General features: G+C 37.8%; 1 pseudogene; it reads right to left on the minus strand.

The window, feature by feature from the left end:
• Positions 1-6864: 6864 nt before the first annotated feature.
• LOC102281826 (olfactory receptor 4A47-like) lies at positions 6865-7783 on the minus strand (annotated as a pseudogene).
• Positions 7784-27494: the final 19711 nt, after the last annotated feature.

Here is a 27494-nt window from a genome sequence, read left to right on the forward strand (position 1 = left end):
CACCCAATTCCTGTCCGTTCACTATTCCCAGAGCTTGCTCAAACTCATGTCTGTTGAGTTGATAATGCCATACAACCATCTCATCCTCTGTCATCCCCTTCTCCTCCCGCCTTCAATCTTTCCCAGCATCAGGGTCTTTTCCAGTGAGTCAGTTCTTTGCATCAGGGGGTCAAAGTATTGGAGTTTCAGCTTCAGCATTAGTCCTTCCAATGAATATTCAGGATTGATTTCCGTTAGGATGGACTGGTTGGGTTTCCTTGCAGTCCAAGGGACTCTCAAGAGCCTTCTCCTATACCATAGTTCAAAAGCGTCAATAGTTAACACTCAGCTTTCTTTATTGTCCAACTCTCACATCCATACATGACTACTGGTAAAACTATAGCTTTGACTAGATGGACCTTTGTTGGCCAAGTAATGTCTCTGCATTTTAATATGCTATCTGGCTTGGTCATAATTTTCTTCCAAAGAATAAGCATCTTTTAATTTCATGGCTGCAGTCACCATCTGCAGTGATTTCGGAGCCAAAAAAATTAAGTCTCTCCCTGTTCCTTTTTTTCCCCCATTTATTTGCCATGAAGTGATGGGATTCGATCCCATGATGTTAGTTTTTCAAATGTTGAGGTTTTTTTCTTTTTTTTTCTTTAAGCAGTTCTGTTTATTAGATATGTAGGTTTTTTCTGCTGTTTTAACTCTTGTAAGTGGCACAACTGTGAACATCTTTTTTTTCTTTGTTTCATTAATTTTTATTTTTATTTTTTAATTAATTTATTTGTTTTAATTGGAGGCTAATTAATGTTGAGCTTTAAGCCAACTTTTTCACTACTGTCTTTCACTTTCATCGAGGCCCTTTAGTTCTTCTTCACTTTCTGCCATAAGTGTGGTGTCATCTGCATATCTGAGGTTATTAATATTTCTCCTGGCAATCTTGATTCCAGCTTGTGCTTCATCCAGCCCAATGTTTCTCATGATGTACTCTGCATATAAGTTAAATAAGCAGGGTGACAATATATAGCCTTGATGTCCTCCTGTCCCAATTAGGAACCAATCCTTTGTTCCACGTCTGGTTCTAACTGTTGCTTCCTGACCTGCATACAGATTTCTCAGAAGCAAGTAAGGTGGTCTGGTATTCCCATCTCTTGAAGAATTTTCCACAGTTTCTTGTGATCCACAAAGCCAAAGGCTTTGGCATTGTCAATAAAGCAGCAGTACGTGTTTTTCTGGAACTCTCTTGCTTTTTCAATGATCCAGCGGATGTTGGCAATTTGATCTCTGGTTCCTCTGCCTTTTCTAAATCCAGCTTGAACATCTGGAATTTCACAGTTCACATACTGTTGAAGCCTGGCTTGGGGAATTTTGGGGATTAATTTGCTAGCATGTGAGATGAGTGCAATTGGGTGGTAATTTGAACATTCTTTGGTATTGTCCTTCTTTGGGATTGGAATAAAAACACCTTTTCCAGTCCTGTGGAAAATATAAATTTATTATGTATAGTTGAACGTAATTTAAAAAACAAATTTAAGAACTAAAGTCACCTCATTAATTGACTTATGATGTGAATCTGGACCAAAGTACAATAGGCAAATAACCCAATAGCTCCCAATATATGCAAATATCATTGGCTTCAGATACACATGGGTAATTTGTTTAAGAGATAAACCTGTCAATCCAATAGAGAAGGAAGTGGCACCCCACTCCAGTATTCTTGCCTGGAAAAGTCCCTGGACAGAGCAGCGTGGTGGGCTATAGTCTATGAAGTCACAAAGTTGGACATGACTAAGCAACTAACACTTGGTTTCGTGTCAATCCAATGACAAACTATTAAGTTAGAACCTCTAGTTTCAAATTTTTAGTTTATATTTAAGTATAGTTGATTAACAATGTGTTAGTTGCAGGTGTACTGCAAAGTGATTCAAAATATATAAATATAGGTAGTTAGATAGATGTATATGTGTGTGTGTATGTATATATGTATACATACACACACACCTGTATCTATGTATCTATTTTTTCTCAATTTTTTTTCATTTAGGTTTTTACAAAATAGTGAGTAGAGTTCCCTGTGTTATATAGTATGTCTTGTTGACTATGTACTTTAAATATAGTAGCATATATTTGTCAATTTCAAATTTTTTATAATCAATTAAGCAAATATTAAGTACCTACTATGGACTAGGCACTGTTCTAAGTACTCAGGATGCATCAAAAAAGAAAGGAGGCCCAAACAAGCCTGGGCAAGAAAGAAAGAAATGAAATCCAAATTTTTTATTTTGAAGTTTCAAAATCAGATTTTGGATGTAAGTTAGCAAACATATTTGAAGGATGTTGTACTCCTCCAGATGCGTTCAGATGGCCTGGTTATGAATGGCGAAGAGGGGACTTTATAAAGTGAACATCCCTCTCTTCAAAGCAGTGGAAATATACACAACACGGATTATACACCATAGACTGAACTTAAACTCTACGCTGCAAAGAAAGGCACCAAAGTGACTGGTGGACCCCTGATTGGGAAGAGTTTGCTCTCAGAGTGACAGGGAATAATCCGTGCTACGTAGAAGAGTGACAGCTTAAGTAGAAATTGTATTTAATAAAATAAACATGTTTGCATTTCAAAAAGTAAAATCTCTATAACTGTATCCTAACAACTTCTCTTTTTTTGATTATTTCTTAACTAGTTTTTATTTGTATGTTTTTCTTGTTATTGCTTGTTTGTTTCTGGTCATGCTATGTGAACTGTGGGATCCTACTTTTACCAGGGACTGAATCTAAGCCCTAGGCGATGAAAGTCTGTAGTCCCAACCACTGGAAACCCAGGGAATCTCAGAACCATAATGAATTCTGAACTGGGCAATACGTAAATTTAAATACAATTTTCATAATGGTTAGTGATTTCCTGCCTGGACCTTACCCCTGAGTACTTTTATGTCAAAATCACCATACTTTTGATAAGCAATGTTCAGCTGGCCCTGAACCATAAAATTGTATTTATTTTCTATTCACCATTTAAAATAGAAAGCCATTTCATATTGTTATGATTATTTCCCAAGCTCACATTTTCTGTCCAAAAATTCCTCATAGCATTTTTTTCACCTCTCAATTTCTGAATGAATAAGTTTAAGAAGCTTAACAAAGGAGTTATCATGATATAAAATGAGCCAGGCCTTCAGTGCAAATAAGCAGGGCACAAAGATGACAATGACCACAGTGATGGGAAAGACACAGGTGAAGAGGACTTTGCCTCTCCCTTCCAACCTATAAGCCTCTATGCAGCACAGGCTGACCACATGGGAGACCACCAGGGCAAAAATATTCAACAGATCAATGAACCCACTGTTAGCAGCAAGAGAAGCCAAGGGTGTGACAGAGTCCATGCAGACAAGTTTCAATAAAGGGTTTAGATTACACATGGATGGTCTGTGACATGGGAGCCACAGACAGGCAGCAGCACTATGAAGAGAATCTGGGTGGTTGCAAGGACAATCCTATAGCTCCTATACCTGGAAGAGTAAGCCACATTCCTTCCTGTACTGTGAAACCATCATGTCACTCATGGTATGATGGTTTTGAAAGGTTGCTGCTACAAGCAGGGAACGACGCTGGGATTTGTGGCCTCCAGAGGAGAGGAATTAGATCCAGGGCCAGAGACAAGGCTTGATCACTCGGAGCTTTTTGTGTAGCAAGGTTTTATTACAATATAAAAGAGACAGTGAAATCTGACATAGACATCAGAAGGGGACAGATAGAGTGCCGCCTTGCTAGTTTTTAGCCAGAAGTTATATGCCTATTTGCAAGTTCCTAATTAGAGAAAGGAAATGCCTGAAAACAGAGAGAGTTGCACCAGGCCCCTCAGCCACAAAATGCATTTTGAGATAGCATTGGCTTTTTCACTCTTCTCTTTCACTTTCATCAAGATGCTGCAAGTAGTTTAAAAAGAGAAAAACATATAATCAGAAAATATTAGTTACATATGCAATGGTAAAAAGATCTTTTTTTTTCCTTCCTTCTATTTTATTTTTAAAATTAGGAAAGTATTATAACACATTTACAGGAGACTTGGAAATACAGAACAAAGTTACATATAGTTCCAATGTGTGTGCGCTGTGTGCTCAGTCACTCTGCTGCTGCTGCTGCTGCTGCTGCTGCTAAGTCGCTTCAGTCGTGTCCGACTCTGTGCCACCCCATAGACAGCAGCCCACCAGGCTCCCCCATCCCTGGGATTCTCCAGGCAAGAACACTGGAGTGGGTTGCCATTTCCTTCTCCAATGCATGAAAGTGAAAAGTGAAAGTGAAGTCACTCAGTCATGTCCAACTCTTAAAGACCCCATGGACTGCAGCCTACCAGGCTCCTCCGTCCATGGGATTTTCCGGGCAAGAGTACTGGAGTGGGGTGCCATTGCCTTCTCCTGCTCAGTCACTCAGTCATGTCCAATTCTTTGTGACCTCATGGACTGTGTCCCATGAAGCTCATCTGTCCATGGGATTTTTCAGACAAGAGTACTGTAGTGGGTTGCCATGCCTTCCTCCAAGGGATCTTCCAAACCCGGGAATAGAATCCACATCTCCTGTGTCTCCTGCATTGCAGGCAGGGTTCTTTATCTGCTGAGCCATTAGGGAAGTTCATAGTTCCACTATATATTAGAATTATTTTTTAAGTATATAAATTAACATTGTTATTTGGAATTTCAATATCAAAACTCAAAAATTAATAACACACTCTAGTGAGTGGGTTCTTCACAGCAAATGGCCAAAGTATTGGAACTTCAGCTTCAGCATCAAAAGAATAAAAAAATACAAATCAAATTAAACATATGGGAAAAAGTCCAAACTCAATTATATCAAAAGAGTGGTGGTTAAAATGTAAAATTAACTTTAATCAGATATCATAAATATTTATCAGTGACTGGTCTTGAGAATGTGGACAAAGACTTCTCACAGACAGTGTACAGGACTGTAGCTGTTAGAACAACCTCAAGAATGGTAGTTTGGCAATAACTATCAATTTCAATATTTTTAATGCATATACTACTTTACCACTAATTCAAATACCATAGCTACAATTCTATGCCTGTGAACTATATTTGTACATACTCAAAACCGTATGTTCATTGGAAAATTATTTGTCATAGAAAAATTTAGCAGCCAATGTTATGACCAATCTAGATAGCATATTCAAAAGCAGAGACATTACTTTGCCAACAAAGGTTCGTCTAGTCAAGGCTATGGTTTTTCCTGTGGTCATATATGGATATGAGAGTTGGACTGTGAAGAAGGCTGAGCACCAAAGAATTGATGCTTTTGAAATGTGGTATTGGAGAAGACTCTTGAGAGTCCCTTGGACTGCAAGGAGATCCAACCAGTCCTTTCTGAAGGAGATCAGCCCTGGGATTTCTTTGGAGGGAATGATGCTGAGGCTGAAGCTCCAGTACTTTGGCCACCTCATGCGAAGAGTTGACTCATTGGAAAAGACTCTGATGCTGGGAGGGATTGGGAGCAGGAGGACAAGGGGATGACAGAGGATGAGATGGCTGGATGGCATCACTGACTCGATGGACGTGAGTCTGAGTGAACTCCGGGAGTTGGTGATGGATAGGGAGGCCTGGCGTGCTGCAATTCATGGGGTCACAAAGAGTCGGACAGGACTGAGCGACTGATCTGATCTGATCTGGTCATATTAATTTTAATTTTATCATAAAAAATTATGAGGAGTATTGTGCATCATAAGAAAGGTTATGAGATTTATAACCTTTATAGATATATATATAAAGATATATATATATATAAAACTCCTACAAAAACATTTTCCAAGACATTGCATAGTAAAAGCAAGGATTATATACAAAGAAAGTAACAATATCCGTATGTTAAACACATTTGCATTTGCAAAGATTATTGCCAAATGAAAATTAATAAATAAAATTAGGGTTTACATTTATGAAGACTAGAAAATGCTGGGAGAAAAATAAGAAATTTGGAAATTTATTTGAGACTTAATCCTATATTGTTTGGGCTTCCCTGATAGCTCAGTTGGTAAAGAAACAGCCTGCAATGCAGGAGATCTCAGTTCAATTTCTGGGGTGGGAAGATCCACTGGAGAAGGGATATGCTACCTACTCCAGTATTCTTGGGCTATCCTTGTGTCTCAGCTGGTAAAGAATCTGCCTGCAATGCGGGAGAGCTGGGTTTGTTTCCTGGGTTGGGAAGATCCCCTGGAGAAGGGAAAGGCTACCCACTCCAGTATTCTGGCCTGGTGAATTCCATGGACTATACAGTCCATGGTGTTGCAAAAAGTCCGTCATGACTGAGCAAATTTCACTTTCTTTCAATCCTATATTGTTTGGTTTCCATATATGCTGTTAATTAATTCATATTTTACTTTGAATTTTCTTGTAAACAGTAAAATATTTCAGTTAAAATTTTGGGGCATAATGTGATGCAAATATAGCAAAGAAGACAATCTATATAAAATTACAATTTTTAAGTTATATAAATAAACAAGCTCACTTAAATGACAAGAATTTAAATAAATATTACTCTGTGTCTGAACAAGAGTAAAAAAGATGAAAGCATAAATGATCAAAAATCAGTGTAACTATATAATAGTAACCTTGCAAGTTAATTACGTATTATTATCTTGCTGCATAGGCATTAAATCTTGCTAGCTACAGTGATAAATAGGTATTTATAGGCTTTATACTCTAATAGAGAGGGAAACTGTCTTAACAGCACAGTTGTACAATTATCTTTAATTATAATTATAATAAAGTTTTTGCAAAAAAGAGAAATCAGCATCAAATTTTAAAATGACTTCTGCATTCTAAGGAAATGGACCCTGATGTCAAAAGACTCCCTTCATGGTGGATGATGTACTTATTTAATATGAGATATGATGTTTCTTCTCCAGAGCTTCTTCATAGCATTAGTTAACTCAGAGTTTCTTAGACTGTAGATTAATGGGTTCAGCATGGGACTTATGACTGTATATAACACACTCAATAATTTGTCAATGGGGAAGGTCTTAGCAGGTCTTGCATTTATGAAAATACAAAGAAGCAGACAACCACAGTGATGTGGGAACCCCAGGTCTGGAGGGCTTTCCGCCTCCCTTCCTGACTCAGGTTCTTCAGAGAGTGCAGGATGACTCCATAGGAGATGAGTAAGAGCAGGAACACTATAGTGCAGATCAGTCCCCCATTGGCCAGCACTAAGATGCCAGTGACATAGGTGTCAGTACAGATAAGTTCCAATAAAGGGTACATGTCACACATATAGTGATCAATGACATTTGGGCCACAAAATGGGAGCCAATAAATAGTGCTAAGTTGAATTACTGAGTGCAGAAAACCTCCAACCCAGGACACCACTAGCAACACAACACACACCCTCTGCCTCATGATCACCAAGTAGTGCAAGGGCTTACAGATGGCCACATAGCGGTCATAGGCCATCACCAGCAGAAGGAAGACGCCTGATCCAGCAAAAAGGTGCTCTGCAAACAGTTGGGTCATGCAAGATTCAAAGGATATGTATTTTTCCCCAAATAACAACTCTGAAATCAATCTGGGGGTGATAGAAGTGAAGTGACATCCATACAGGATAAGCTAGCAAGAAAAAAGTACATCGGTGAGTTCAGGGTCTCACTGACAGCTATAGTCACTATAATAAGAAGGTTGCCCACCAGAGTCAAAAGGTAGATTAACAGGAACAAAACAGAAAGGACTTTCTGCTCCTTTGGATTCTGTGTGAGGCCCAGAAGGACAAAGTACGTTACATTATTTCTTGATTCCATCCAATCTGGACAGGAGATTACTTCACATACTAAAGCAGTTTACTTTAAAAAAAAAAAAAAAAAGAGGGATAACACTTAAAGGGGGAAAATGATCAAATGTAGAAGAATTTTTATTTATTTATTCATTCATTGGAAGAATGTCAATAGAACATCTATTTGTGTCTAATGTGTCATAGAAATTTTGATTACCAAGTGGAATAAGGCATAGTTGTTTTTTGTTTTTTTGTTGTTTAACCTCAGTGATATGACATGGAACAACAACAACAAAAAAATTCCTGACACATGTATGAAGTTGCATTAAATTCACACATGGCTGAGGAGTCAGAATATAGGAGTATATCAAGTGAGTGTCACAGAAGTCTTTTAAGAGGAAGTAATGCTTAAGATGAGTGTAAAAAATAATTGAAAGTGTAAAGAAATAAATCCATGAAAAGGTGCAGCATTTATAAAGACACAAAGTATAATACATGAAACACACTCAAGGTAATACACATAATCAGTGTGGGTAGATGAATGTGTGAATAGATGAATTCCTTATCCTGAATTGTCTCTAACCTCACTGACACTTCTTTGGTCTGTACGTGGTTATTTCCCTTTTTTGATCAATAAATTAGACTGCAGCAGTCTAATTTTGTATCTCCAGGCCTTACCTTTCCCCTAAATTTCAAAAGTTTATTTGCACCATCTCTAATTTTGAAATCCAACTGAATAGCAATTTAATATTTATAAAACATAACTTCTAAATTCTCCACAATAAACATGAGCATTTTCTAAATATAATTTAAAGAGCATTCCTTATTTATCCCACTAAATATTATAATTTTCATGTTAGTGTTCAGAAACAAAATTTCAGTGCTCTTTACTCATTTGTCACTCTCATGAAACTTAAATAAATCGTACTAACCCTACTTTCAGAATATATCACAAATTTGATCATTCACTATTTCTTAATTTCTTCCTGTTGCACAGTAACAGCCTCCTGCTAAGTCTCTCCACATTTATACTGGCCTCAAAAGTCAGTTCTCCTGCTGCAAACTAAACAGTCCTTTTGAACCTTCTTCTGATAACATCACTCTACTTCTCCAAACTCCTACAGTATATTCCAATCACTCACTCATAGTTTAATAGAACACACTTAATATTTACAGTAGCAAGAACTGTAATCCTTATTTCATAAGTGAAGAACTTAAGGTTCAGAATATCTAATTCATTTTCTCAAGTACACATTTTTAAGTCATATACCTAGAATTGAATTTGTTTGATTGAATGTAAAGTAATTTATTTTCTTATATAAGAAATAAGGTCTCACAACTGTCAGCTTGGTTCCCACTATTTAATGTTAGTCTTACCTTCTGGAGGCTTGTTCAGAACCTGAAGAATAACTTGAAGTTACTCAGAAACACTTGGAATTATTTTTCATCCAGTTTGATAAAGAGGACAAGAGGCCACTTTATTACTTGAGCATATAGTTTATTTGACTGTCCATCCATTTGCTTCATGGAGTCTTCTGATTATTCAGGTCATTTTAAATGCAGTGTAGATTATTTGAAGGCAATTCCACAGTGCACACACTGAAAAACAAGTTTATTGCTTTGGGAAATATATCAAAATGTCCAGCATATACTACATACACATAGAAGAAATCAACTAGTTATGTGGCAGGGAAATTGTTCAAAAGTAACTTCTTTATTCCTAACTTCAAAAATATAAATAGTATTTGACTGTCCACTTCTTTTCACTCTGTCATATTAACATGACCAAACTAGTTGAGTACTTGAAAGACTTTCCTGTGATTCCTTTTAAGTCACGCTATAAATCTAAGAACGAGCCACCTTAAAATTTTATGGCAGTTACTAAGCGAATAGCATCTTCTTCCTTTTAGGGGTGAAGATCACAGGCTATTTCACCCCTTCCAGCTGCAATTATCACTGGGTCTTGGAATGTGTCCAAGGCTGATTCTTGTGTAATTAATTCAGTGGGATTTTCCTCAAAGGTTTTAAAGAACATCTATAGGGGGTTCATCGAAAAAGCAAGAGAGTTCCAGAAAAACATCTATTTCCACTTTATTGACTATGCTAAAGCCTTTGACTGTGTGATCACAATAAACTGTGGAAAACTCTTAAATAGATGGAAATATCAGACCACCTGAGCTGCCTCTTGAGAAACCTGCATGCAGGTCAGGAAGCAACAGTTAGAACTGGACATGAAACAACAGGCTGGTTCCAAATAGGAAAAGGAGTACATCAAGGCTGTATATTGTCACCCTGCTTATTTAACATATGCAGAGTACATCACAAGAAATGCTGGGCTGGAAGAAGCTCAAGCTGGAATCAAGATTGCCAAGAGAAATATCAATAACCTCAGATATGCAGATGACACCACCCTTATGGCAGAAAGTGAAGAAGAACTAAATAGCCTCTTGATGAAAGTGAAAGAGGAGAGTGAACAAGTTGGCTTAAAATTCAACATTCAGAAAACTAAGATCATGGCATCTGGTCCCATCACTTCAAGGCAAATAGATGGGGAAACAGTGGAAACAGGGTCAGACTTTATTTTTTGGGTCTCCAAAATCACTGCAGATGGTGATTGCAGCGATGAAATTAAAAGATGCTTACTCCTTGGAAGGAAAGTTATGATCAACCTAAACAGCATATTAAAAAGCAAAGACATGACTTTGTTAACAAAGGTCTGTCTAGTCAAAGCTATGGTTTTTCCAGTAATTGTGTATGGATGTGAGAGTTGGACTATAAAGAATGCTGAGCACCAAAGAATTGATGTTTTTGAATTGTGGTGTTATGAAAGACTCTTAAGAGTCTCTTGGATTGCAAGGAGATCCAACCAGTCCATCCTAAAGGAGATCAGTCCTGGGTGTTCCCTGGAAGGAGTGATTTGAAGCTGAAACTCCAGTCCTTTGGCCACCTGATGCGAAGAGCTGACTCATTGGGAAAGGCTCTGATGCTGGGAGGGATTGGGGCAGGAGAGAAGGGGACGACAGAGGATAAGATGGCTGGATGGCATCGCCAACTCCACAGACATGGTTTTGGGTGGACTCCAGGAGTTGGTGATGGACAGGGAGGCCTGGCGTGCTGCAGTTCATGGGGTCTCCAGGAGTCGGACATGACTGAGTGACTGAATGGAACTGAACTGATAGGGGCTTTCCTGGTGGCTCAGTTATGAAGAATTCACTTGCCAATGCATAAGATGCAAGTTTGTCCCCTAGTTTGGTTTATGATATGAACATGAACTATAGCATGATAGCCACCGTGTCTAGCTTTAGATACACCTGGGTTTAAAAGGTAAATGTGTCAATTTAATTACAAAAAAACTAAATTAATATTTCTATTTTTTAATAATTCATTTATTACTTCAATTGGAGGATGATAGCCTCTGCTGCATACTTGTGTCCCCTCCCTCCTGAACCCCTCACCCTTTCCCCGCTGATCCACCCCTCCAGGTTGGCACAGAGCACTGAATTGGGTGCCCTGTGTCTTACATCAAACTCCCTCTGGTTGTCTGTTTTACACACGGTAAAGGTGTGCGTTTCAATGCTACTCTCTCAAGTCATCCCACTCTCTCCTTCTTCCACTGAGTCCAAACATCTGTTCTTTACAACTGTCTCCTTTGCTGCCCTTCACATAGGATCATCAGTACTATCTTTCTAGATTCCATATATATACTTTAATACATAATATCTATTTCTGACTTACTTCATGCTTATAATAGGCTCTAGCTTAATCAACCTCATTAGAACTGACTTAAATGTGTTCCTTTTTATAACTGAGTAATTATTCCATTGGGTATATATACTACAACGTTCTTAACCATTCATCTGCCAGTGAACATCTAGGAGTCCAATGACATAATTACTAAATTAAAATTTCTACTTTTTACTATTAAATATTTATTTTATATTGGATTATAGCTGACTAACAACATTAGCTTCAGGTGTTCAGCAAAGTGAGTGAGTTGCACATATACACGTACCTATTATTTTTCAAATTCTTTTCCCATTTAGGTTATTATAGGATGTTGAATAGAATTTCCTGTGCTATATATGGTAGATCCTGGTTGGTTATCAATTTTAAATATACTAGGGTGTATTGTCAATACCCAAGTATTATGTAATCAACTCAACCAACATTGAGTATCTACCATAGGCCAGGCATTGTTCTAAGTACTCAGGATTCATCAATAAACAAAGCAGACCTGAAATAAGTTTGGAGTCTGAAAATCAGATTTTAGGTACAAGATAACAAACATTTTTGAAGTATTTTGTGCTCCTCCAGACTAGCTCAGATTGCCTGGTTATTCAGGGGAGGAGGGCATTTTATAATATGAAACTTCCTCCCTACAAAGCAGTGGGAATATACACCCAAATTACACACCACAGATTGGACTTCAACTCCACTCTGCAGAGACACCAAAGTGACTGATGAAACACTGAGTGGGGTGGGTTTACCCTCAGAGTGACAGGGAATAAATTATGCTATGTGGAAACATGATGACTTAACTAGAAACTGCAATGAGTCATAGTAAAATAAACATTTGCATTTCAAAAAAACTTTCGAACTGTATTATAACAAACTCTTTTTTTCAATATTCCATGCCTACGTTTTTTGTCTGTCCGTTTGTCTGTTTTGGTGTGGCTTTTTTATGTGTGTGGCTGTGTGGTATACCTTGTGGGATTCTAGTCCTTCTACCAGGGGCTGAACATAGGCCTGGGCAATGAAAGTGTGTAGTCCCAACCTCTGGACTGGCAGGGAATTTCCAAGTCCTAACTAATTCTGACAGTAAATAAAAGTTAACTACCAACTGAGTAATACATAAACCTAAACATAATGTTATAATGGTAAATCACTCTCTACCTGGAACTTGCCTCTGTGTGGCTATATGTCAAAAACAACATGCTTTTGTTAAGTAGTGTACAGTTGTCTTCAATCATAAAATTTTATTTTCTCATATAGATCAATGGAATAAAATAGAAAGCTCAGAGATAAATCCACAGACCTATGGACACATTATCTTTGACAAAGGAGGCAAGACTATGCAATGGACAAAAGACAATCTCTTTAACAAGTGATGCTGGGAAAACTGGTCAACCTTTTGTAAAAGAATGAAACTAGAACACTTTCTAACACCATGCAAAAAAAATAAACTCGAAATGGATTAAAGATCTAAATGTAAGACCAGAAACTTTAAGACTCCTAGAGGAAAACATAGGCAAAACACTCTCTGACATAAATCACAGCAGGATCCTCTGTGACCCACCTCCCAGAGTAATGGAAATAAAGGTAAAAATTAACAAATGGGACCTAATTAAACTTAAAAGCTTTTGCACAATGAAGGAAACTATAAGCAAGTTAAAAAGACAGCCTTCAGAATGGGAAAAAAATAATAGCAAATGAAGCAACTGACAAACAACTAATCTCAAAAACATACAAGCAATTCATGCAGCTCCATACCAGAAGAATAAATGGCCCTATCAAAAAATGGGCCAAAGAACTAAGCAGACATTTCTCCAAAGAAGACATACAGAGGGCTAACAAACACGTGAAAAGATGTTCAGCATCACTACTGTCAGAGAAATGCAAACCTAAATCACAGTGAGGTACCATTTCACACCAGTCAGAATGGCTGCTATCAAAATGTCTACAAACAATAAATGCTGGAGAGAGTGTGGAGAAAAGGGAACCCTCTTACACTGTTGGTGGGAATGCAAACTAGTACAGCCACTATGGAGAACAGTGTGGAAATTCCTTACAAAACTGGAAATAGAACTGCCATATGACCCAGCAACCCCACTGCCGGGCATACACACCGAGGAAATCAGAATTGAAAGAGACGCATATACACCAGTATTCATCACAGCATTGTTTACAATAGCTAGGACATAGAAGCAACCTAGATGTCCATTGGCAGACAAATGGATAAGAAAGCTGTGGTACATATACACAATGGAATATTACTCAGCTATTAAAAAGAATGCATTTGAATCAGTTCTAATGAGGGTGGATGAAACTGGAGGCTATTATACAGAGTGAAGTAAGCCAGAAAGAAAAACACTAATAAAAGATATTGATATATATATATGGAATTTAGAAAGATGGTAACAATGACCCTATATGCAAGACTGCAAAAGAGGCACAGATGTAAAGAACAGACTTTTGGACTCTGTGAGACAAGGTGAGGGTGGGATGATTTGAGAGAATAGCATTGAAACATGTACATTACCATATATGAAATAGATCGCCAGTCCAGTGTCGATGCATGAGACAGGGTGCTCAGGGCTGGTGCACTGGGAGAACCCTGAGGGATGGGATGGGAAGGGAAATGGCAGCGGGGTTCAGGATGGGGAACACATGTACACCCTTGGCTGATTCATGTCAAAGTATGGCAAAAACCACTTCTATATTATATAGTAATTTACTATATTGTAAAGTAGTTAGCTATCAATTAAAATAAATAAATATATTAAAAATAAAATAAAAATTGTATTTTCTCTTTTCCATTTTAAAAACAAACTCACTTTTTATTGTTATGATTATTTCCCAAAGACACTTTATCATCCCAGAACTTCCTCATAGCATTTTCAAGTTTAAATTTCTGAGCTTGAAGTTTAAGAAGTTTAACAAGGGCCTTATCATGATATAAAATGTACCCAAGCCTTGGATACAAATGCACAAATAAGCAGGGCACAAAAACTAAGATGACCACAGTGATGTGAGAGACACAGGTGGAAAGAATTTTGCATCTCCCCTCCAAGCTATCTCTCTAGGGAGGACAATGACCACATAGGAGACCAACAAGGGAAAATATTTTAATGGATAAATGAAGCAATGATTGGCAGCAACAGAGGCCAAGGATATGAATTCCATGCAGACAAGTTTCAACAAAGGGTTAAGACACACAAGAATGGTCTTTGACATTGAACCACAGACAGGCAGCCATACTATGAAGATCTGTGTATTTGCAAGTACAACCCTCCAGCTCCTATTACTTGAAAGAGGAAGCCACAATCCTGTCACTCATGATGGTTTCACAGTCTGGGGCTTTGCAGATGGCCACATAGTGCTCATTGGCAACCACTATGGGCAGGAAGATCTCAGCAGCAAAAGGTGTTCAGCAAAGACGTGAGTCCTGGACTTACTGAAGGAGATGATTCCTTTCTTACAGCAGGTGTCAGTTGGTATTTCAGGTATCATAGATGAAGAACAGGACATGTCCACAAGGACAGAAACACAAGCAGGAACTGTAATTCCTGCTTTACCCAAATTTACAAAAGGTGACTTTTAACTGAAAACATCTTTTCATACCTGGGTCACAGTTTTATATTCTAAAGACTCAACTCCTCTAAAATTACCCTTCTTAAAAAGAATCTTGTGAGAAGGCAATGACAAGCCACTCCAGTACTCTTGCCTACAAAATCGCATGGACGGAGGAGCCTGGTAGGCTGCAGTCCATGGGGTCGCGAAGAGTCGGACACGACTGAGCGACTTCACTTTCACTTTTCACTTTCACGCAACGGAGAAGGAAATGGCAACCCACTCCAGTGTTCTTGCCTGGAGAACCCCAGGGACGGATAGACCCTGATGGCCTACTGTCTACGGGGTCGCACAGAGTCAGACACGACTGAAGCGACTTAGCAGCAGCAGCAGCAAAAAGAATTTTATTGACAATAACAATGGAATATTATTTTGTGAAGAAACCATTTTAAATTTATTTTAACTTCATTTTAAACTCAGAGGAGGCAATGGAAACCCACTCCAGTACTCTTGCTTGAAAATTCCATGGACTAAGGAGCCTGGTAGGCTGCAGTCCATGGGGTCGGGAAGAGTCAGGCACGACTGAGCAACTTCACTTTCACTTTTCACTTTCATGCATTGGAGAAGGAAATGGCACCCCACTCCAGTGTTCTTGCCTGGAGAATCCCAGGGACGGGGGAGCTTGGTGGGCTGACATCTATGGGGTCGCACAGAGTCGGACATGACTGAAGTGACTTAGCAGCAGCAGCATTTTAAACTACATTATTTATCTTATTTATATTCAATTTATTATTTTGTATGTAATAAATTGGAACAGAGATATACAAGCCTAGGCATACCTCTGAAAAAGAATAGTAATGAGGGACTGCTAGTCTCTTTACTCATCAAAATGTGTTATATATCATAGCAATCGTATTATGTGCCAATCTGCACATGAATAAAGAGATCAATGAAAAAGAATAGAGTCTTGAATTAGATCCAAATACATTGGACTTCAGGATACAATAGTCAGGATTTTAAATCAATGGCAAAAATATATTTACTTGACCATTTAAAAGAAACCTAAAATTTAGAGAAACAACTAAAAATTCAATCCATATTTACCTCCAATAGCAAAATTAATTCAATACAAATCAAAAGTTTCCATATGACATCAAAAATGTTTTAAAAATTAACATACGCAAAACACTCTCCGAAATACATCATAGCAGAATCCTCTATGATCCACCTCCCAGAATACTGGAAATAAAAGCAAAAATAAACAAATGGGGTCTAATTAAAATTAAAAGCTTCTGCACAACAAAAGAAACTATAAGCAAGGTGAAAAGACAGCATTCAGAATGGGAGAAAATAATAGCAAATGAAGCAACTGACAAACAACTAATCTCAAAAATATACAAGCAACCCCTGCAGCTCAATTCCAGAAAAATAAACGACCCAATCAAAAAATGGGCCAAAGCACTAAATAGACATTTCTCCAAAGAAGACATACATATGGCTAACAAACACATGAAAAGATGCTCAACATCACTCATTATCAGAGAAATGCAAATCAAACCACAATGAGGTACCATTTCACACCAGTCAGAATGGCTGCGATCCAAAAGTCTATGGGCAATAAATGCAGGAGAGGGTGTGGAGAAAAGGGGACCCTCTTACACTGTTGGTGGAAATGCAAACTATTACAGCCACTATGGAGAACAGTGTGGAGATTCCTTAAAAAACTGGAAATAGAACTGCCATACGACCCAGCAATCCCAATGCTGGGCATACACACCGAGGAAACCAGAATTGAAAGAGACATGTCTACCCCAATGTTCATCTCACCACTGTTTATAATAGCCAGGACATGGAAGCAACCTAGATGTCCATCAGCAGATGAATGGATAAGAAAGCTGTGGTACATATACACAATGGAGTATTACTCAGCCATTAAAAAGAATACATTTGAATCGGTTCTAATGAGGTGAATGAAACTGGAGCCTATTATACAGAGTGAAGTAACCCAGAAAGAAAAACACCAATACAGTATACTAATGCATATATATGGAATTTAGAAACATGGTAATGACAACCATGTATGCGAGACAGCAAAAGAGACACAGATGTATAGAACAGTCTTTTGGACTCTGTGGGAGAGGGAGAGGGTGGGATGATTTGGGAGAATGGCATTAAAACATGTATAATATCATATAAGAAATGAATCACCAGTCCAGGTTCAATGCAGGATACAGGAAGCTTGGGGCTGGTGCACTGGGATGACCCAGAGGGATGGTATGGGGAGGGAGGTGGGAGGGGGTTCAGTGGCAGATGCATGTTGATGTATGACAAAACCAATACAATATTGTAAAGTAAAAATAATAATAATAATAAAATAAATACTAAAAAAGAATTAAAAAATTGTCACAAGTGAAATGAAAAAATTCTTCATAAGCAATATACAAAAAACCTGAATATAAAGTATAAAAATATTACATGCAAAAAGCACTCTACATAGGATAAAATTTAAGAACATATAACCAGAAAACATTAATTATATATACAATGTAAAAGATCATTTCTTTAATATATAATCTCATAAAAATCAAAAATTGAGTGCAATAAAGACATACATATAAAATATCTACCAAAAAATAAATATGACTCAAGTTAAATGTATTGAATGATGCTGAGCTAAATTATATAAATAGGGTAGCAAAGTATAAAAATAACTTTAATCAGGAGCAGGAGCTAAGATGGTGGAGGAGTAGGATGGGGAGAACACTTTCTCCCACACAAATTCAGCAAAAGAACATTTAAACGCTGAGTAAATTCCACAAAACAACTTCTGAATGCCAGCAGAGGACATCAGGCACCCAGAAAAGCAACCCAAGTCTTCGAAATGAGGTAGGAAAAAATATAAAAGACAAAAAAAGAGACAAGAGGGAGGGACGGAGTTCCATCCCAGGAAGGGAGTCTTAAAAAGAGAGAAGTTTCCAAACACCAGGAAACCTTCTCACTGCGAATCTGTGCCAAGCCTTGGAAGCACAGAGGGCAACATAACAGGGAGAAAAAATAAATAAACAATTAAAACCTGCAGATTGCGAACCCTACGGTAACTCCCCCAGCGGAGAAGCAGGGCAGATGCCTGCACACGCCACTAGCAAGCGGGGGCTGGGCAGGGAGGTGCGGCGCGGGCTGCATCGCTTAGAGTAAAGATCTGGCCTAAATACCCCAAGCGCTATGTGAGTGAAATAATTTGGGCTAGCAAACCAGACTGTGGGATATCTACTAGGCAAAAAGCCAGCCCTAACCTAAGACACCACCAGGCCCACACACGGAACAAAGGACTAAACACAGATAGCCGGCTGCAGACCATCCCCCTCCAGTGACAGGCAGCCAGAGCCAGAAGAGGGCAATCGCAGGCCCAGGGAGACATTATCTATAAAACTGTAAGCAGGGTATTTTGCTAACTAAGATTTCTTGGGGGTCTGGACGGTCAACATCTGCCTGAGAAGGTGTGCCAGTTGTACACCTAGATAACCAAGCGGCGGGAAGGCGATAAGTCGCAGCAATCGCGCTCGCCAGACACCTCATCACCTGAGCTGCTCGGACCTGGGAAGGGCACAAAACGCAGGCCCAACCGAGTCTGCACCTCTGAGGACTACCCGAGTGCCTGAACCTGAGCAGCTAGGACCTGGGAGGTGCAAGCAGCCCAGGGCTGGCCACAGATGCCGCTGGAGCAACCTAGAGCCTGAGCAGTGTGGGCAGGGAGGCTACTCGCGCCGTGAGCGGGGGCAGACCCAGTGTGGCTGAGGCACTGCGAGCACACGCCAGTGTTATTTGTTTGCAGCATCCCTCTCTCCCCACAGCGCAACTGAACAAGTGAGCCTAAAAAAAAAAAAAGTGTCCACCACCGTCCCCTTTGTGTCAGGGCAGAAACCAGACACTGAAGAGACCAGCAAACAGAAGAAACTATAACAGAAGGAACCGCCTTGGAAGCTACAGGCAATAGATTAAACCCTGTGGTTAGTACCGACTACATAGGAAGGGGCCTATAGATCTTGAAAAATATAAGTCGGACCAAGGAACTAGCCGAAAATGAACTGATCCCACAATACTCTCAACAAAACCAGAGAAAGTTCTAGATATATTTTTACTATCTTTACGATCATTCTTTCTTTCTTTTTTTTTTTTAATTTTTAAAAGAAATTTAGGTCCTCTATTATTCCTTTAATTTTCACTCTTATAATCTACATTTACTTTGCCAAAAAAAAAAAAAAAAGATCCTATTTTTTTAAAGCAAACTTCATATATATAATTTTTATAATTTTTGTGACCTTTTTTTCCTTCTTTTCTTTAACATTGTATTTTTGAAATTCCAATCTCTACTCTAGATTTTTAATTTTAGCTTTTTGGTATTTGTTATCAATTTTGTACCTATATTTTCGTTTATAATTTTTGTGACTTTTTTTTCCCCTCTTTTTCTTTCTCTTCTTTTTTTATATAACATTGTATATCTGAAATTCCAAACTCTATTCTAGATTTTTAATTTATGCTTTTTGGTATTTGTTATCAATTTTGTACCTATATTTTCTTTTATAACTTTTGCAACTTTGTTAGATTTTGGGGTTTTTTTCTCTCTTTCTTTTTCTTCTTTTTTTTTAACATTGTATTTCTGAAATTCCAAACTCTACTCTAGATTTTTAACTTCTGCTTTTTGGTATTTGTTAACAATTTTGTACCTATATTTTCTTTATAATTTTTGCGACTTTGTTTGTTTTTGTTTGCTTGTTTTTCTCTCTTTCTTTTCCTTCTTCTTTTCTTTAACATTGTATTTTTGAAATTTGAAACTCTACTCTAGATTTTTAATTTTTGCTTTTATGTATTTGTTACCAATTTTGTACCTTTAAGAACCCAATCTTCAGTACCCATTTTTCACTAGGGAGCGAGATTACTGGCTTGACAGCTCTGTCTCCCTTTGGACTCTCCTTTTTCTCCACCAGGTCGCCTGTGTCTCCTCCCTAACCCCTCTCTACTCTACCCAACTCTGTGAATTTCTTTGTGTTCCAGACGGTAGAGAACACTTAGGGAACTGATTACTGGCTGGATCTGTCTCCCTCCTTTTCATTCCCCCCATTTATACTCCTGGCCACCTCTGTCTCCTTCCTCCTTCTTCTCTTCTCTGTATAACTCCATGAACAACTCTGAGCAGTCCAGTTGTGGAGTGCACATAAGGAAGTGATTACTGGCTAGCCCACTCTCTCCTCTATTGATTCCACCTCATCTCATTCGGGTCACCTCTAACTCCCTCCTCCTCTTCTCTTCTCCATGTAACGCTGTGAACCTCCGTGGGTGACCCTCACAGTGGAAAAACTTTTCATCTTTAACCTAGATGTTTTATCAATGGTGCTGTACACAAAGAGAAGTTTTGAAACTACTGTAAAAATAAGACCGATAACTGGAAGCAGGAGGCTTAAGTCCAAACCCTGACACCAGGGAACACCTGACTCCAGGGATCATTAATTGACAGGAGCTCATCAAACGCCTCCATACCTACACTGAAACCAAGCACCACACAAGAGCCAACAAGTTCCAGGGCAAGACATACCAAGCAAATTCTCCAGCAACACGGGAACACAGCCCTGAGCTCCAAGACACAGGCTGCCCAAAGTCACCCCAAAACCATAGACATCTCATAACTCATTACTGGACACTTCAGTGCACTCCAGAGAGAAGAAATGCAGCTCCACCCACCAGAACACCGACACAAGCTTCCCTAACCAAGAAACCTTGACAAGCCACCTGTACAAACCCAGATACAGTGAGGAAATGCCACAATAAAGACAACTCCACAAACTGCCAGAATACAGAAAGGACACCCCAAACTCAGCAATTTAAAAAAGATGAAGAGACAGAGGAATAGCCAGCAGATAAAGGAACAGGATAAATGCCCACCAAACCAAACAAAAGAGGAAGAGATAGGGAATCTACCTGATAAAGAATTCCGAATAATGATAGTGAAATCGATCCAAAATCTTGAAACTAAAATGGAATCACAGATAAATAGCCTGGAGACAAAGATTGAGAAGATGCAAGAAAGGTTTAACAAGGACCTAGAAGAAATAAAAGAGAGTCAATATATAATGAATAATGTAATAAATGAAATTAAAAACACCCTGGAGGCAACAAATAGTAGAATAACAGAGGCAGAAGATAGGATTAGTAAATTAGAAAATAGAATGGTAGAAATAAATGAATCAGAGAGGATAAAAGAAAAACGAATTAAAAGAAATGAGGACAATCTCAGAGACCTCCAGGACAATATTAGACATTACAACATTCGAATCATAGGGGTCCCAGAAGAAGACAAAAAGAAAGACCATGAGAAAATACTTGAAGAGATAATAGTTGAAAACTTGCCTAAAATGGGGAAGGAAATAATCACCCAAGTCCAAGAAACCCAGAGAGTCCCAAACAGGATAAACCCAAGGAGAAACACCCCAAGACACATATTAATCAAATTAACAAAGATCAAACACAAAGAACAAATATGAAAAGCAGCAAGGGGAAAAGAACAAATAAAACACAAGGGAATTCCCATAAGGATAACCACTGATCTTTCAATAGAAACTCTTCAAGCCAGGAGGGAATGGCAAGACATACTTAAAGTGATGAAAGAAAATAACCTACAGCCCAGATTATTGTACCCAGCAAGGATCTCATTCAAATATGAAGGAGAAATCAAAAGCTTCTCAGACAAGCAAAAGCTGAGAGAATTCAGCACCACCAAACCAGCTCTCCAACAAATACTAAAGGATATTCTCTAGACAAGAAACACAAAAACAGTGTATAAATTTGAACCCAAAACACTAAAGTAAATGGCAACGGGATCATACTTATCAATAATTACCTTAAACGTAAATGGGTTGAATGCCCCAACCAAAAGACAAAGACTGGCTGAATGGATACAAAAATAAGACCCCTACATATGCTGTCTACAAGAGACCCAAATCAAAACAGGGGACACATACAGACTGAAAGTGAAGGGCTGGAAAAAGACTTTCTATGCAAATAGGGACCAAAAGAAAGCAGGAGTAGCAATACTCATATCAGATAAAATAGACTTTAAACAAAGGCTGTGAAAAGAGACAAAGACAGTCACTACATAATGATCAAAGGATCAATCCAAGAAGAAGATATAACAATTATAAATATATATGCACCCAACACGGGAGCACCGCAATATGTAAGACAAATGCTAACAAGTATGAAAGGAGAAATTAACAATAACACAATAATAGTGGGAGACTTTAATACCCCACTCACACCTATGGATAGATCAACTAAACAGAAAATTAACAAGGAAACACAAACTTTAAATGATACAATAGACCAGTTAGACCTAATTGATATCTATAGGACATTTCATCCCAAAACAATGAATTTCACCTTTTTCTCAAGTACACATGGAACCTTCTCCAGGATAGGTCATATCCTGGGCCATAAATCTAGCCTTGGAAAATTCAAAAAAATAGAAATCATTCCAAGCATCTTTTCTGACCACAATGCAGTAAGATTAGATCTCAATTACAGGAGAAAAACTATTAAAAATGCCAACATATGGAGGCTGAACGACACGCTGCTGAATAACCAACAAATCACAGAAGAAATCAAAAAAGAAATCAAAATTTGCACAGAAACGAATGAAAATGAAAACACAACAACCCAAAATCTGTGGGACACTGTAAAAGCATTCCTAAGGGGAAAGTTCATAGCAATACAGGCATACCTCAAGAAACAGGAAAAAAGTCAAATACATAACCCAACTCTACACCTAGAGCAACTAGAAAAGGAAGAAATGAAGAACCCCAGGGTTAGTAAAAGGAAGGAAATCTTAAAAATTAGGGCAGAAATAAATGCAAAAGAAACAAAAGAGACCATAGCAAAAATCAACAAAGCCAAAAGATGGTTTTTTGAAAGGATAAATAAAATTGACAAGCCATTAGCCAGAGTCATCAAAAAACAAAGGGAGAAAAATCAAATCAATAAAATTAGAAATGAAAATGGAGAGATCACAACAGACAACACAGAAATACAAAGGATCATAAGGGACTACTATCAACAATTATATGCCAATAAAATGGACAATGTGGAAGAAATGGACAAATTCTTAGAAAAGTACAACTTTCCAAAACTGGACCAGGAAGAAATAGAAAATATTAACAGATCCATCACAAGCACAGAAATTGAAACGGTAATCAAAAATCTTCCAGCAAACAAAAGCCCAGGTCCAGATGGCTTCACAGCTGAATTCTACCAAAAATTTAGAGAAGAGCTAACACCTATCCTACTCAAACTCTTCCAGAAAATTTCAGAGGAAGGTAAAATTCCAAAGTCATTCTTTGAGGCCACCATCACCCTAATACCAAACCTGAAAAAGATCCCACAAAAAAAGAAAACTACAGGCCAATATCACTGATGAACATAGATGCAAAAATCCTTAACAAAATTCTAGCAATCAGAATCCAACAACACAATAAAAAGATCATACACCATGACCAAGTGGGCTTTATCCCAGGGATGCAAGGATTCTTCATATCCACAAATCAATCAGTGTAATAAACCACATTACAAATTGAAAAATAAAAACCATATGATTATCTCAATAGAGGCAGAGAAAGCCTTTGACAACATTCAACATCCATTTATGATAAAAACTCTCCAGAAAGCAGAAATAGAAGGAACATACCTCAACATAATAAAAGCTATATATGACAAACCCACAGCAAACATTATCCTCAATGGTGAAAAACTGAAAGCATTTCCTCTAAAGTCAGGAACAAGACAAGGGTGCCCACTTTCACCATTACTATTCAACATAGTTTTGGAAGTTTTGGCCACAGCAATCAGAGCAGAAAAAGAAATAAAAGGAATCCAAATTGGAAAAGAAGAAGTAAAACTCTCACTGTTTGCAGATGACATGATCCTCTACATAGAAAACCCTAAAGACTCCACCAGAAAATTACTAGAGCTAATCAATGCATATAGTAAAGTTGCAGGATATAAAATCAACACACAGAAATCCCTTGCATTCCTATACACTAATAATGAGAAAACAGAAAGAGAAATTAAGGAAACAATTCCATTCACCATTGCAACGGAAAGAATAAAATAGTTAGGAATATATCTACCTAAAGAAACTAAAGACCTAAATATAGAAAACTATAAAACACTGGTGAAAAAAATCAAAGAGGACACTAATAGATGGAGAAATATACCATGTTCACGGATTGGAAGAATCAATATAGTGAAAATGAGTATACTACCCAAAGCAATTTATACATTCAATGCAATCCCTATTAAGCTACCAACGGTATTCATCACAGAGCTAGAACAAATAATTTGACAATTTATGGAAATACAAAAAACCTCGAATAGCCAAAGCTATCTTGAGAAAGAAGAATGGAAATGGAGGAATCAACCTACCTGACTTAAGGCTCTACTACAAAGCCACAGTCATTAAGACAGTATGGTACTGGCACAAAGACAGAAATATAGATCAATGGAACAAAATAAAAAGCCCAGAGACAAATCCACACACATATGGACACCTTATCTTTGACAAAGGAGGCAAGAATACACAATGGATTAAAGACAATCTCTTTAACAAGTGGTGCTGGGAAAACTGGTCAACCACTTGTAAAAGAATGAAACTAGAGCACTTTTCTAACACCATACACAAAAATAAACTCAAAATGGATTAAAGATCTCAATATAAGACCAGAAACTATAAAACTCCTAGAGGAGAACATAGGCAAAACACTCTCCGACATACATCACAGCAGGATCCTCTATGACCCACCTCCCAGAATATTGGAAATAAAAGCAAAAATAAACAAATGGGACCTAATTAAACTTAAAAGCTTATGCACAATAAAGGAAACTATAAGCAAGGTGAAAAGACAGCCTTCAGAATGGGAGAAAATAATAGCAAATGAAGCAACTGACAAACAACTAATCTCAAAAATATACAAGCAACTCCTACAGCTCAATTCCAGAAATATAAATGACCCAATCAAAAAATGGGCCAAAGAACTAAATAGACATTTCTCCAAAGAAGACATACAGATGGCTAACAAACACATGAAAAAATGCTCAACATCACTCATTATCAGAGAAATGCAAATCAAAACCACAATGAGATACCATTTCACGCCAGTCAGAATGGCTGCGATCCAAAAGTCTACAAGCAATAAATGCTGGAGAGGGTGTGGAGAAAAGGGAATCCTCTTACACTGTTGGTGGGCATGGAAACCAGTACAGCCACTATGGAGAACAGTGTGGAGATTCCTTAAAAAACTGGAAATAGAACTGCCTTATGACCCAGCAATCCCACTGCTGGGCATACATACTAAGGAAACCAGAACTGAAAGAGACACATGTACCCCAATGTTCATGGCAGCACTGTTTATAATAGCCAGGACATGGAAGCAACCTAGATGTCAATCAACAGATGAATGGATAAGAAAGCTGTGGTACATATACACAATGGAGTATTACTCAGCCATTAAAAAGAATACATTTGAGTCAGTTCTAATGAGGTGGATGAAACTGGAGCCTATTATACAGAGTGAAGTAAGCCAGAAAGAAAAACACCAATACAGTATACTAACGCATATATATGGAATTTAGAAAGATGGTAACAATAACCCTGTATACGAGACAGCAAAAGAGACACTGATGTATAGAACAGTCTTTTGGACTCTGTGGAAGAGGGAGAGGGTGGGATGATTTGGGAGAATGGCATTGAAATACATGTAATATCATATATGAAACGAGTCACCAGTCCAGGTTCGATGCGCGATGCTGGATGCTTGGGGCTGGTGCACTGGGATGACCCAGAGGGATGGTGTGGGGAGGGAGGAGGGAGGAGGGTTCAGGATGGGGAACACATGTATACCTGTGGCGGATTCATTTCGATATTTGGCAAAACCAATACAATATTGTAAAGTTTAAAAATAAAATAAAATTTAAAAAAGATAATAACTTTAATCAGTTGTTATAAATATTTATCAGGTACTAGTCTTGAAAATATGGACAAACGAATTCTCACTGACAGAGGACAAGACTGTAGTTGTTATACAACCTCCAGAAAAATAGTTTGTCAATAACTATCAATATCAACATTTTAAATGCGTGTGTTACCTGATCATTGATTCAAATATCAAATCAACAATTTTATGCCTTGGTAATCATATTTACACATATTCAAAACCATATATTTATTTGAAAACTGCTTATCATAAAAAAGTTTAAAAGCACATGAAAAGGAATGGGTATATGAATTTTAATATAAATTTATAAGAAGTATTGTGAAACATGAGAAAAGTTAAGGGATATGTTTGAGCTGGCATTGAAATAGCTTTAAGATGTGGCATAGTAAAAGCAAATGTGATGTATATAGAAAAAGCAAATATATATAGGGCAAATACACTGGCATTTGCAAAGATTTTTAGTAGATGAAAATTAAGAAAAAAAAAAATCGATTCTACCTCTTAGCATGAAGATTGGCAAATATTGAGAGAAGAGGGAGAAATTTGTTTGACACTTCACCCCATATTATTTGGTTTTATTTATGTTGTTTATTATTATCTGCTACTGCCACTACTGCTAAGTCACTTTAGTCGTGCTCGACTCTGTGTGACCCCATGGACGGCAGGCTACCAGGTTCCCCCGTCCCTGGGATTCTCCAGGCAAGAACACTGGAGTGGGTTGCCATTTCCTTCTCCAATGCATGAAAGTGAAAAGTGAAAGTGATGTCGCTCAGTCATGTCTGACTCTTAGTGACCACATGGACTTCAGCCTACCAGGCTCCTCCGTCCATGGGATTTTCCAGGCAAGAGTACTGGAGTGGGGTGCCATTTCCTTCTCCCTTATTATTACCTATATTACTTCAATTTTCTTGTGAACACTAACAGTAAAACATTTGTGTATAATGCAATGAAATATACTAACAAAGGGGCCTATATAGATTTATATATTTTACATTGTAAAAATTAAAAAGTTTATGTATATTAAGAGCAACTAAATAAAAATTATCTTGTCACTGAAAAAGAGTAAAAAAACTAAATGCATAAATTGACTAAAAATCAGTGTTACTATATAATGCTTTCCCACTTAATCATTATTTGTTATTAAGTCCTTACCATACAGTCATTACACATTTCTAGGTACAGTGATAAAGAAGTAACTATGAACCTTACATTCTAGTATGGAGGAAACTGTTATTTATAGCACAGCTGTATAATTAGAATCTTTCATCGCAATTATCATAAACTCTTTGAAGACAGAGAAATTTTCTTTTTAAAGAAAAAATTTTAAATCAGAATCAAATTTTGAAATGATTTCTGCTTTCTAAGGAAATGGAACCTGCTGTCAAATGGCTCCCTTCATGGTAGATGATGCAC

This window comes from Bos mutus, chromosome 15 (assembly GCF_027580195.1).
Source record: "Bos mutus isolate GX-2022 chromosome 15, NWIPB_WYAK_1.1, whole genome shotgun sequence".
NCBI classification, from domain to species: Eukaryota; Metazoa; Chordata; class Mammalia; order Artiodactyla; family Bovidae; genus Bos; species Bos mutus.